General features: G+C 51.1%; 1 protein-coding gene and 2 pseudogenes across 1 annotated transcript in view; 1 reads left to right on the top strand and 2 right to left on the bottom strand.

Annotated features, from left to right (window-relative positions):
• CUNH7orf50 (chromosome unknown C7orf50 homolog) overlaps positions 1-12,810 on the top strand; it is a 104,064-nt gene that overhangs the window by 82,078 nt on the left and 9,176 nt on the right. The window lies entirely within an intron of this gene.
• Positions 3,570-4,328, bottom strand: LOC138834907 (ATM interactor-like; annotated as a pseudogene).
• LOC138834906 (ATM interactor pseudogene) lies at positions 4,347-5,735 on the bottom strand (annotated as a pseudogene).

The following is a 12,810-nucleotide window of genomic DNA, read 5'->3' as shown; positions in this document are numbered from 1 at the left end:
TCTTTTGCTCAAGACTAGCACTCTGCTACTTGAGCCACAGCATCACTTCCAGCTTTTTCTGTTTATATGGTACTAAGGAATTGAACCCAGGGCTTCATGCGTGCTAGACAAGCACTCTACCACTAAGCCACATTCCTAGCCACATTCTCACATTTTCTTCTGAAAAGTCTCCTCTTAGCTCCCTTGCCCATGTAATAATCAGTGTATTAAGTTTGGGAGGGGTTAATTTCTAGAGCTCCTTGTATATATTAGATATTAGGCCTTAGTCTGTTGTATTGATGGTAAAGATCTTTTCCCAATTGGTTGGCTGTCTTTCTAGTTTAGTTATGTCTTTAGCCTGTACAGAAACTTTTTAATGTAGTTGGCTTTATCCAATCTCTCTCCTATCTGTTGTGCCCCTGGGACTCTATTCAGGGAGTTTCTACGTATACCTGCAAGTTCTGTCTCTCCTACTCTCTCTTGCAGTAGTTTCAGAGTTTGGGGTCTGATGTTGAAGTCTTTGATGGACTTTGAATTGATATTAGTGCATGATGACAAGCAGAGATCCATTTTTAGTTTTCTGCATATGGCTGCCCAGTTTTCCCAACACCAATTGTTGAAGAGACTATGTTTTTTCCACTGTATATCTTTGGCTCCTTTGTTGAATTTCAGATGACTGAAAGTATGTGGTTTTATTTCTTTATCTTTCCTTTTCTGTTTCCAGATTTGTTTCCAGATTCCCAGGAGGTTGGAAGCAGGCCCTGTTCCCCATGCCCATTTCCCTTGTCCACATGGAAGCTTGTCTTGGTATTGTAGATGCCCATGTGCCATGCACTTTCCACCCAGGTCAGACTCTGTGGGCTTCAGGGTGCTGCTCCTCAGGCAGCTCTGCTCCCTCACAGCGCTCACTTGCTCCCCATCTCTGTCATCTGCCATTTGGGGAACAGGGATGAATGGAATCCGGCAGTGGTGTCCTCTAGGGTTGGCTGTCTTCATTGGTCATGGTATCCGGGGTCGGCCCTGCTCCACCCTCTTCCCCCTTTTCCCCTCCCCCTCCTCCTCCCTCTCTCCTCCTCCTCCCCCACCTTTCCCCTTTCCTCCTATTCCCCTTCCTCCCCCTCTTCCTGACAGGGTAAGAGTCAGGGGTTGTGCATGGAGAGGCTGAGTCTAACCACTCACCAACTGCAGGTCATTTTTTATTGCTTCTCCAAAGCTGCTATAAACAATTACTTTTAGGGTTTGGGGTGGATATTAAGTTTCCATTTTATCATTGACTGAACTTCTGGTGCTTACAAGTTAATTTTTAATCAACTGCAAAATGCCTCCTTTGCCTTCCCACAATCAAAAGGCACAAACCCCAGTTTCCTGTGTTCTCACCAACAAGAGGTGCTATCAGTTTGTGTGTGTGTGTGTGTGTGTGTGTGTGTGTGTGTGTGTGTGTGTGTGTGTGTGTGTGTGTGTGTGTGTGTGTGTGTGTGTGTGTGTGTGTGTGTGTGTGTTTAATCAATACTGAGGTTTGGACTCGGGCTCTGTGTTATCTTGGCTCTCTTGCTCACAGCTGCTCTCTATCACTTGAGCTCTGCCTCCAGCCCATCTCTTTGCTAGTTATTTTGGAGATGGAGACTCAGGGACTTTTCTAAAAGCCTAGGCTGGCTTTGAATCCATGACCCTCCAGATCTCATTTTCCTGAGTATTTGAGATTGCAGGTGTTACCCACCACATCTGGCAATTGTTGTTACACGTTACCTTTTCTCTCTTGGGAGTGATGGTGACACTGTTTTGTGTTCTTACCTGTCATCTGTATCCTTTTTTTGTTGTTGTTTTTCATCATGGGGCTTGAACTCTGGGCCTGAACACTTGTCCCTGAGCTTTTTTCCTGCCCAGGCTGGCTCTAAACCACAGTCCTCAGATCTTAGCCTCCTGAGTAGCTACAATTACAGGTGTGAGCTACTGGCACTAGGTGCCACTTCTGGCTTCTGCTGGTTAATTGAAGATAAGAGTCTAAGACTTTCCTATCCCAGGCTGACTTTGAACCTCGATCCTTAGATCTCAGCTTTCTGAGTCTTTCATATTACAGTAGTGCTCAGCTATCATTCAGTTTTTTATATTTTAATTACAATTATTCCCTCTATTATTCCTTTCCCTATTCCATTATTAGTAGTAGTAATAGTATTAGTAGTTTTTGTACTAGGTCTTATACTTTCCCGTGTGCTCTTGTTTTCCAGTCACAGCTGGACACTAGCACTGTGCCTACAGTCTGTATTTTTCCTTTTTTGGGGGAGTGGCCAGTCAAGGAGCTTGAACCGGGGCCTAGGCTCTGTCGCTGTGCTTTTTCACTCAAGGGTATCCCTCTACCCCTTTGAGCCACAGCACCAATTCCAGTTTTCTGGTAGTTAATTGGAAATAAGAGTCTCATAGACTTTCTTGCCTGGATTGGCTTTGAACCATGATGCTCAGACCTCAGCCTCCTGAGTAGCTCGGATTACAGGTGTGAGCACCAGCACCTGGCCAGTATGGCATTTTGCTGGCTTTTTTAGAGACTCACTTTTTTATGCCCAAGCTGGCTATGAACAGTGATTCTCAGATCTCAGCCCTCTGAGTAGCTTAAGATTAAAGGCATGAGCTACTGGTGTCGAGCACTGGGGGCTTGAATTCAGTGTATCATTCAATTTCTTAAGAACCTTTGCCTCCACCTCACGCAGGGCTTTCTGTAACAGACCAGCTGACCACAGGCCTCTCCCACTCACTGTCTAACGAGGTACCACAGGGCCACTATTGCTGCTGTGGGTGCTGGGGCACCCATTTCCTGGCCCCCTACATTTGCCTCCCCACAGAGGCCTCATACTGCCCACAGCAGGATGCAGTTGATGGCTGGACTCAAGTTCACTTCCTGAAACTGGTGCTGAGATTTTTATTTTCTTTCTTTCTTTTCTTTTTTTTTTTGTCAGTCGTGGGGCTTGAACTCTGGGCCTGGGAGCTGTCCCTGAGCTCTTCAGCTCAAGGCACTACCACTTGAGCCATAGCCCCACTGCAGGTTCTCTGGTGGTTAGTTGTAGATAAGAGTCTTGGACTTTCCTGCCTGGGCTAGCTTTGAACTGTGATGCTCAGATCTCAACCTCCTGAGTAGCTAGGGTTACAGGCATGACCCACTGGCACCCAGCTTTTTTTTTTTTTTTTTTTTTTTTTTGCCAGTCCTGAGGCTTGAACTCAGGGTCTGGGCACTATCCCTGGGTCTCTCTTTGCTCAAGGCTAGCACTCTATCACTAGAGCCACAGTACCACTTCCACTTCCAGCTTTTTCTGTTTATATGGTACTGAGGAATCAAACCCAGGGCTTCATGCATGCTAGGCAAGCACTCTACTAAGCCACATACATTCCCAGCCCGAGTTTTTTTTTTTTCACTATTAAATCAACATCTTACACTTTATTATGCACTTGCCTGTATATACAAATTTAGTGTTGACACATACAATAAGAGAAATTAGAATAAACAGCCTCAATTTCTAGATTCTATAGTCAGCTTTGTCTTCGCCGTTCTGTATTCTCAGTCCACAAGGATGTCGTAAGTGCTGTCCATGGTGGACTCATGTTCAGAAGTTAGAGACTGCGCTCAGCTCAGCCTTTGGGTTTCAACAGAATGGAACTGAAACTCCACCGTGTTCCAGGCCAAATCAGCCACAAGAAAGTCATTCTGTCTGAGTTTCATTGTTGGAGAAGAAGAGGCTCCCTGGGCTTCAAAGCCAGAACTCAAGGTCTGTGACTCTGTACTATGCACTATGGGTCTGGCTATTGAGGTTCCTTCGGTTTGGGTCTCTGTTGGAGGAGTCAGGTGTCATGGAGAGCTGGAGTGTTCCAGAAGGCTCCGTAGGGGCAGATCAAAGAAGTTCAGACTCCTCCCTACAGCCGTAGGGCTGAGCAGAGAGGTCTGCAAGCAGGAAGTCGGTCTGTGTCTCAATGTCCAGTGACTCTTGACTGACTAGGGGTTCATGGTGCTCAGTCTACTCTCTTCAGTTTGAGTCTGGATACTTTGAGGCTGCAAAGAACTCTTCAGTATCAAAATTGATCCCAGGATTCTGAGTTGGGCCAGAGGGAAGCTGGTGTCAGGTCCAGGATTTTATTGGTTTCCCCTCCTCCTCCCCCCCCCCCTCCATGGGGCTTGAACTTTGGCCTTGGACGCTGTCCCTGCACTCTTCACCTCAAGGCAAGCGCTCTACCACTGGAGCCAAAGCAACACTTCCAGTTTTCTAGTGGTTAATTGGAGATAAGAATCTCACAGACTTTCCTGCCCAGCTGGCTTTGAGCCATGATCCTCAGATCTCAGCCTCCTGAGTAGCTAGGATTACTGGCATGAGCCATGGGTGCCCGGCTTAGGTCCAGGATTTTTGACAAACAAAAAGACTGGGGTCATCGAGCGTCTGACTAGGCAGGTTACATGACAAGATGTTCTCTAAGTTACTTCATGAATCTATGGTTTGGGTCTGGTTGTCTGTCATATTCTGTGTGGGGAGCATATTGCTCTGTGCACTGAAGTTTAGAATGGCTTCAGACCTCTCAGTATCTTGATTTAAAGTCTTGGGTGATTTTGAGATAGCAAACCCTGAGTCACCATCTCTGCTACTAAACTGCTGCTTATTACATTGCTTGTAGGAACATTGTAGGAGAGTTCACACTCCCACAAATGGCTCTGCACATGCCAGTGTGATCCATGGGTTCTTGGGCAGGTGCAGGATTTGCATGCCACTGATTTGGGTTTCTCTGTAGACCTGCCTTGCTGGAAACAGGCGTCTGTGAAAGCTTGTCTGAGCAGCTATGGACGAAGTTATCTTAGGGCAGGAGCTTCTGGTGCTAACTGATGGGAAGGGACACTTGAGAATCAAAGGACAGATCTCAGTCTGAGAATAAGACAACACAGAGGAGTCAGGGCCAAGCCACCAAGCAGAAGGAATCAGGTTTGGTGAGGCAAATTGTTGAAGATATGCTGTTCTTCTGACATGTGTTCTCTAGTCCTTGTGAAGGATTTGATTGAGTTTTACCCAAGTTCATTTAAACACCTGTACGCATTGGCTCAACAACAGGACTAATCCTTTTTTGACAGAAGTAGGGTCTCCTTCACAGAGCAAGTGTCTTTAGTCCAGGCCAAGGATCGGAGTTCCCACAGACAAGGGCAGCCCCTGGCATGGGGGAAAACCACATGACTGGAAATTTAACCAGACCCACTCTGGGCTTTGGTAAAAGTGCTTGAGACACTCCACTTCCTGGCATTAGAGCTGTAGAGTCCTCAACAGAGGTGACTAGTTTTATTTCTGAAGTTGAGTTGGTTGGTTGTTCAGTGATTCTTCAATGGTCTCATTGGACAATTTCTGGCTTTGCAGGTAGTTTTCCCTTTTCCTTTTTTTTACTAGGTGGATCCTTATGTCCTGCAGGGATCCCATGACCAGTTCGGTAGATGTGAGACTGCAGCTCTGTTCTGCTGGTATAGGGACAGCCACACACGCATGGGAAGGCCTTGCCACGGCCTCTGCATGTCTTCAAGTCTCACTCGGTCCCATAGGAGATGCTGCACTTGCTGCCTTTACACCACTTCTCCGCATGCATCTTCATAAAGTGCTGTTTTACAAGAGAACATTGAGAAAACGGCCAGGCGGAACCTCTGGACATCCTTCAATTAGACAACACTTTTCACATCTTTTCTTATTATTGGACTTACTAAGCCATAGCGTGGGGCTAATAGGCAAGATCTTGCCACAGCCACACATACTACACAGATGTTGGTTGGCATAGCCTAGGACAGCTCAAGTCACTGATGGCTGGATCTGCTCTTGTGCTGCAGGCGGCAGCAGCTCCACTCGCAGAAGATGGAGCAGCCATGTCAACCACTGAAGGAGCCCTGGACTCTGCCATCACCTCCAAGGCTGCCATGGCTCTTGCCAGTTGGAAGTTTTTTGTGTTTTTTTTTTTCCTTGTTTTTTGTTGGTCATGGGGCTTGAACTCTGGGCCTGGGCACTGTCCCTTAGCTCTTCAACTCAAGGCTAGTGCTCTATCACTTGAGCCACAGCCAGCACTACTTTGGGTTTTCTGGTAGTTAATTGGAGATAAGAATCTCACAGACTTTCCTGCCCAGGCTGAGTTTGAACCATGATCCTCAGATCTCAGCCTCCTGAGTAGCTAGGATTACAGGCGTGAGCCACTGGTGCCTGGCTAGTTGGAAGTTTTTTTTTAAGTTTCTGAAGTGGAGAGCGGGTGGCTCACACCTGTAAAATCCTAGCTATTCAGGAGACAGATCTGAGGATCATGGTTCAAACCCAGCCTGGGCAGGAAAGTACCGTATGTGCTGGCTTGAGCTAAAGAGCTTAAGGGCAGCACCCAGGCCCTGGGTTCAAGCCCCACAACAGACCAAAAAAAAAAGGTTTCTGGACATCAGGTTCTTTGTCCTAAAGTACAGATACCAATGGCAGCAGCAAGGTTGACTGTAGAGCAGAGGTATCTCCACGATCCCTGTTCCCTGATCCAGCCACTCAGGCCAGGCCTCTGGAGTCCATGTGTGGAAAGTCTCACAGCTACCCCAGAAATGGCCAAATAGAAAATCACTAGAAAATACATTCTATACCAGGAACCCCTGGCTCACTCCTGTGATCCTCGCTACTAAGGAGAATGACATCTGATGAGTGAGGTTCAAGATCAGCTTTGGCATGAAAGTCTGTGTTACTCCTGACTCCAATTAATCAGCAAAAAGCCAGAAGTGGGGGCTGGGAAGGTGGCTCAGTGGTAGAGTGCTTGCCTTGCATGCATGAGGCCCTGGGTTCGATTCCTCAGCACCACATCAGCAGAAAAAGCCAGAAGAGGCGCTGTGGCTCAAGTGGTAGAGCGCTAGCCTTGAGCTGAAGAGCTGAGGGTCAGCGCCCAGGCCCAGAGTTCAGACTGACCCCCCCCCCCAAAAAAAAAAGCCAGAAGTGGAGCTGTAGCTCACGTGGTAGATAGCCAGCTTTGAGGAAAAACAGAACAAAACCAAACTAAGGGAACAGCAATCAGCTCCGAGTACACACACACACACACACACACACACACACACACACACACACACACGTTCAGACTGACCCCCCCCCCCCAAAAAAAAAGCCAGAAGTGGAGCTGTAGCTCACGTGGTAGATAGCCAGCTTTGAGGAAAAACAGAACAAAACCAAACTAAGGGAACAGCAATCAGCTCCGAACACACACACACACACACACACACACACACACACACACACACACACACACACACACACACACACACACACACACACACACACACACACACACACACACACGAAAAAAATAAAAATGGAAAAACCCCGCAGCCTAGATTCGGGCCCCTGGCCGGAACGGCCAGAGCAGTGTGCCTTGGGCGCCTAGTTCTGCCTTTTCGACGCCCTTCTCGGGTTCACTGGTGCCCGCTTTGCCGGCTCCTGCTCCCTCGCCTCTCCGGGCCGCGGTGCCTGGGCCCACGAAGCTGGCGTTAGGGACGGGACACGGACTGGAGCTGTCTGTGCAGTGCGCACAGTGCGGTGCTGCGCGGCCTCCCGCACGCGCGCGTGCCCAGTGGCGTTTACTGAGCACCTGCTTGTGGCAGGACACCCCCGCCCCCGCCAAGGGACCAGATAGCGAGGACAGGCCGGCCAAAGGGCAGCGGGCCCAGGAGGGGCGCCCAGGGGCCAGCCTGACGGGTGCTGGGATGCGGGAGCGGGAGGCAGCCGGGGCGGTGTTGGGCGCCTTCCCCCTGCGTGGCGGCGGAGCCCCGCGCCCGCTCCGCTTCCCCAGGCTCCCGCCGCGCCTCGCGGACCGCAGCGCAGGGGGCACCACGTGCAGCCGCGCAGGCCTCGCCCACTGCCGAAGCCACGCCCACACACCGCCGGCGCACTTGCGTCACCGCCCAGCCGGCTGGATCTGGTTCCAGCCGAGCCGGCGGCCTGACATGCGCAGTGCGCGGGCGCTGCGGCTGGCTGCGGGGACGGGAAGGGACGGGACCGGCTGCGGCGGGCGCGTCTGGGGTGCTGGCCGCCTGTCCTGACGACGCCCGCCAGCCCAGAACGCGGAGGTCAGTGCGCCAGCAGGGGGGTGCTGTCCGGGCCGGGTTCGGTCCCACCCCGCGACGACAGGTGGCCGGAGGCGCTGGCGCCCGCAGCCCCGGCTCGGGGCCTGGCCGGCCGGGTGGTGGCCGTCGGGGAGGCCTCCCCTCCGCGGCCGCGTGACCTTGGGCGTCCGGGCCCGGCCCCGCCGCCACGGGCCCTCCATCCCCGGGCAGGTTAAACACCCGGCGTCCAGCCGCTAAGCCCCCGCCGGGTAGTGACCAGTTTGGCTAACGAATGACCTGGGTGCGAGGGGCTCGCTGAACCCATGCCGGCCGGCCCCTTCGGGCCAGCTTGGCAGCGCACTGAGTGGACACACGGGGGTGGGCGCTTGCTGGGTGAAGAAAGCACTACCCCACACCTAGCTGGACCGGGAAAACTGCACCGAACAATACGCCGACGGGGTGACCAGCTCACCGGCATTGAATGAAGTATTTCTTAATTGTGATTCTGCTGTGCTCTCATGGACCCAGTAACGTGTTTTGTTTTCTCCCATAGTGCCTTTGTGCAGGCCCTTGAACCATTTGCCACCCTGGTTCCGTGTTTGCAAGCCCAGAGGGCACAAGTCTAGGGTGGAGTTGGAGAAGGAAGTAGCCTGTAGGTGAGAACATTAAAGTTTGTACTCACAGTGGGACCCTTCCAGCCTCTCCTGAGCCGTGGGTCCTTCAGGAAGAACAGAGCTTCAGGCTGGGAGGCTGGTGTGTCCCGGGGCCTAATTTGAAATCCTACTTTGGGAAGTTGCTTTTTTTTTCCTTTGAGGGCTGCAACATGGATGTGGTGAACATGTGTTCTTTACTGCATCCATGCATGGAGTGACTGAATTTATCTAATAGATGTGTGCACATGTGCTGGAGCTGGGGCTTGAACTCAGAGCCTGGGGCTGCACCTAAGCTTTTATTCCCTCCCCCCTTTTTCTTCCCTCAATGTTGAGTTCTACCACTTGAGGCACAGCTCAACTTGCAGCTTTTTGCTGATTATCAATATGAGTCTCATGGACTTTCCTACCCAGACTGGCTTCTAATCCCAATCCTTAAATCTCAGCTTCCTGAGTAGCTAGGATTTCAGGCATGAGCCATCATCAGCAACCAGCCTCAAGTTGGAATTTTAATAGCTAGGGAGTTTGAAATAGTCTTGGCCAGGGAGCTGGGATAGCAGAGAATTCTCTGTTAACATACAGGAGCATTACTGTGTGACCTTTGCCTTCCAACCCACTTAACTACTTGGGCCAAAAGCCATAGCTGTGATGTCCACATGGGCTGTCTGTGATGCTGGACTCCAAGCCACGGTGGCCCAGCAGTAGCCAAAGAAGTGGCATGCGTTTCACTAGAGTGAATCCATAAGCCAGGGACATGTCCACCTTCCCACAGGCACAACCAAAATTCTAGGAGGTGTTGAGGTCTGGCAGCAAGGGGTGGGGCCTTTGGGAGACCAGGGAGACCAGCTCTGGTACCTGTTTCCCAGCAAACCTCTCTGGTAGTGGCTATGCCTACTTTTCCACACAGACTGTGAGGGGCTACCAAGAAGGTGCTGGAAGTTCCAGGTGTGAACCAGGAAGGATCCCCCTCAGGCAGTTTGCTGTGCCAGACACTGACCTGGCGGAGTGAGGGAGCTGCAAAAGGAGAGGGTCCAAGCAGCCTCTTCAGTATGCTTTCTGTCTTATCAAGTCCTTCAGAGTGGTATGAGGGAACATTGTCTAGCTCTACTGGGGAGCAGTATAGTCCACAAGTGCCAGAGCCACCAGATGCTGGAGACATGGGTCACTTCTTCCTGAGCTGAAAATGTTGCCAGTTTGATCTCTAGGCCTTCCTGTCCTTTGCGTGGTGTTCTGGGATCTTGGCCTACACAGAAAACTTATCTGTAAAAAAAACTTATCTCCTCCTCTTCTCCTGGAATGTGGGGGTCACCCCACAAGCTGGACATGAGCCTGAGTCCTCCCTCCTACCTCCCCAGCTTCTCCTTTCGGCCCACATCCCCACTTCCTCTTGCTTCCTCAGTCCACTGCAGTCTGCTACAATCTCAGTGGACCTCCATGGGAGCCCACCCCACCTTGTGCTGTCCTTCCTTCCACCTAGAGTTTCATACAGCAGGGATGGGGTCTCACATACCTGAAGCACCAGCACAAGGGATGTGCCCTTAGCTACTGTGGCACTGGGCCTCTGGCACCAGCTGGACTGCAGTAGGCCAGTGCTGCTGCTTCTGGCTTGTGAAGAAATGAGACAGGGTGATGGGTTTGTCATCTCGGTAGTCCCTTCAGCGGTATCCCTACTTCCTCCACCTCTCTTCTCTGCCCACCTCCAGGACTGGGCACTTGTAATCTTAGCTACTCAGATGATTGTGATTTGAAGGATCACAGCTTAAAGCCAGCCCAGGCAGAAAAGTCCAAGATTCTGTCTCCAGAAGAATTAACCAGCTTTAAGCCTAGCTGGAGACCTGGCTCAAGTGGTAAAGTGCCAGCCAATCTGAATTAAGTGTCAGCCTCTAAGTTCAAACCCCTTCAGTACTGGCCAAACAAATGTTCCCCAGGAGGAGGCAGGCCGTGTTGTGATATGAAACTTGTGTGGACCACATAAAAATAGAGTGTTGCTTCTGGAAATGATCTGTCTGTGTAAAGCACATGGGGAGAGAACTTCCCAAGAAGAAGGCTTAAGGGTCCTTTGCAGTTTGGGACTGTCCTCAGATCCACCTCCCAGGAGCAGGGCCTCTGGCCATGATGGGGAGCACAGATACCAGTGGAGCACTGCTTGTCACGCCATTGCCACAGGCCCCTCAGCGATGGCAGAGCGTAGACGGGAGATGTGCCCAGTGGGGAAGACCCCTGCGCCGAGTTAGTGGGGTGGCCACCCTCCCTGTCCTCCAGGAGCTCACGTATGCCTGCCTGTGAGCGCCTCGATGACAGAGCCGGTGTCCGCCTAGCTTCTACCTGCTCCCTACCCTGCTGAGACTCAGACTGCCCTGTCCTCAAAGCAGCTTGTGCAGCCTGCAGCAGCAGCTCTGCTGGTCTGCCGCAGCCATTCCACTTCCATCAGGGCACGAAGTGGGGGCGTTATATTCCCTCGGTAGTAGAGAGGGAAGAGCCAAGTGCCATCTTGTCACAACCAAATGCTATATGGGAAGCAGGAGAATTGCCTTCTAAAAATTTAGGAATGTGTGCCATGTAACCGGGCCAGTTGAACCTATGTGCCTTGTGGCAAAAGAACTGGTGCTAGGTATGATGGCACATGCCTATGGTACCAGTACAAGGACAGCAGAGATAAGGAAGATCATGGTTCTGGGACAGCCTACAAAAAGTGAGACTTAAAAACTAAATTCCAAAGGACTACATGGCTCAGTAGTAAAGCAAGTACAAGAACCTAGGTAATGAGTACAATTTTTTTTGGACGATGTTAACCCCTTCCTTCACTTTCCTCCAGTTTCCCCTCCCATCCCTGCCCCCAAGTTGCACAGTTCATTTTCCACATAGTGTATGCTGAATGCCATGACTACATTAATCCCTGTTACTCCTCCTTCCCACCCCAACCCCCCCCCCCCCACACACACACATCCTAGGGCTTGAACTCAGGGACTGGGGGCTGTCCCTGAGCTGCTTTTGCTCAAGGCTAGTGCTCTGCCACTTGAGCCACAGCCACTTTTGGCTTTTTCTGAGTGTTTTGTGGGAAATAAAAGACTTACAGACTTTCCTGCCCAAACTGGCTTCTAACTGTGATCCTCAGGTCTCAGCTTCTTGAGTAGCTAGGATGACAGGTGAGAGTCACCAGCATCAGCTGGTGAAAGACCTTGTGGCCCGAGTCAGGGCACTTTGGTCTCACCATGGATGGACAGATCCTGTGGGAGGAGCCCGGCCAGTACTCGTGTCTTGAACCACTGACTCCCACATCCACCTGTGCTGGAATTGGCATTATCAAAAGCTAAATTTGAAAACGTTGTTTCAGGAAAAGAAAAACAACATTGCACCTGTGTTGCCTTTTTGATGGGGCTCAGTCCTGTGGAGATCTTGAGCTCAGGCCCAGTCTGAGGAGACGGAAGGAACAGCTTGGGGAGGCGGGCAGGCAGGCGGGGGTCCCAGGCTCCAGACCCAACCTCACTTTGCTTGGGCAGAGGGCTACCTTCTCCCTTCATAGTTGCCTTCACCTGGATGACTTTGATACCTGCAGTGTCCTCTGTGAGTGATGCAAGGGTAGCAGTGGGAGACCATCAGGGACTTCATGAGAGACAAGCAAGGCCTGGCACTGTCCTCTGTCCTCTATAAGTGACCAGATGAGTGGCTTTCCTGTGCCCCTGCCTCATAGCTGCTCTGTGCTCAAAGATGGAGACTAGAAGAGGGTCATGTCTCTGCAACTATTATCTTCACACCAGGCCCCATGGCCTCTCAGGAAGTTAGTGGCCTCAGCACAGCCCCTAGGCGGGACTTGCTGACAGGGATTGCTGACACATCAGTTCTCAGGTCACTAGTTCTACAGGGTCATTGCCTTGCTGGGTAGTACCCAGTGAGAAGGCAAATCAGGCAGGTTGAACCCAGAGGGGTTCTTGAGGGCACTGCTTTGGCCTAGGGACACTTTGATGTGTGACCCTGATAGCTCTGCTGTAGTTCTGGCTCCATCCTTAGGAAATTTGTCAAAGCAAAGTAGCTAATGCTAACTGATGGGCTTTTTAGAGAGAGAGAGAGAGAGAGAGAGAGAATGTGTGTGTGTGTGTGTGTGTGCGCACGCGCGCATTTGAGCAAGGGATT

Source organism: Dipodomys merriami, unplaced genomic scaffold (assembly GCF_024711535.1).
Source record: "Dipodomys merriami isolate MVZ:Mamm:240054 unplaced genomic scaffold, mDipMer1.0.p SCAF_22, whole genome shotgun sequence".
Classification (NCBI taxonomy): Eukaryota; Metazoa; Chordata; class Mammalia; order Rodentia; family Heteromyidae; genus Dipodomys; species Dipodomys merriami.
Note: the sequence above shows the minus strand (reverse complement) of the source record. Positions and strands in the feature narration are given on the sequence as shown.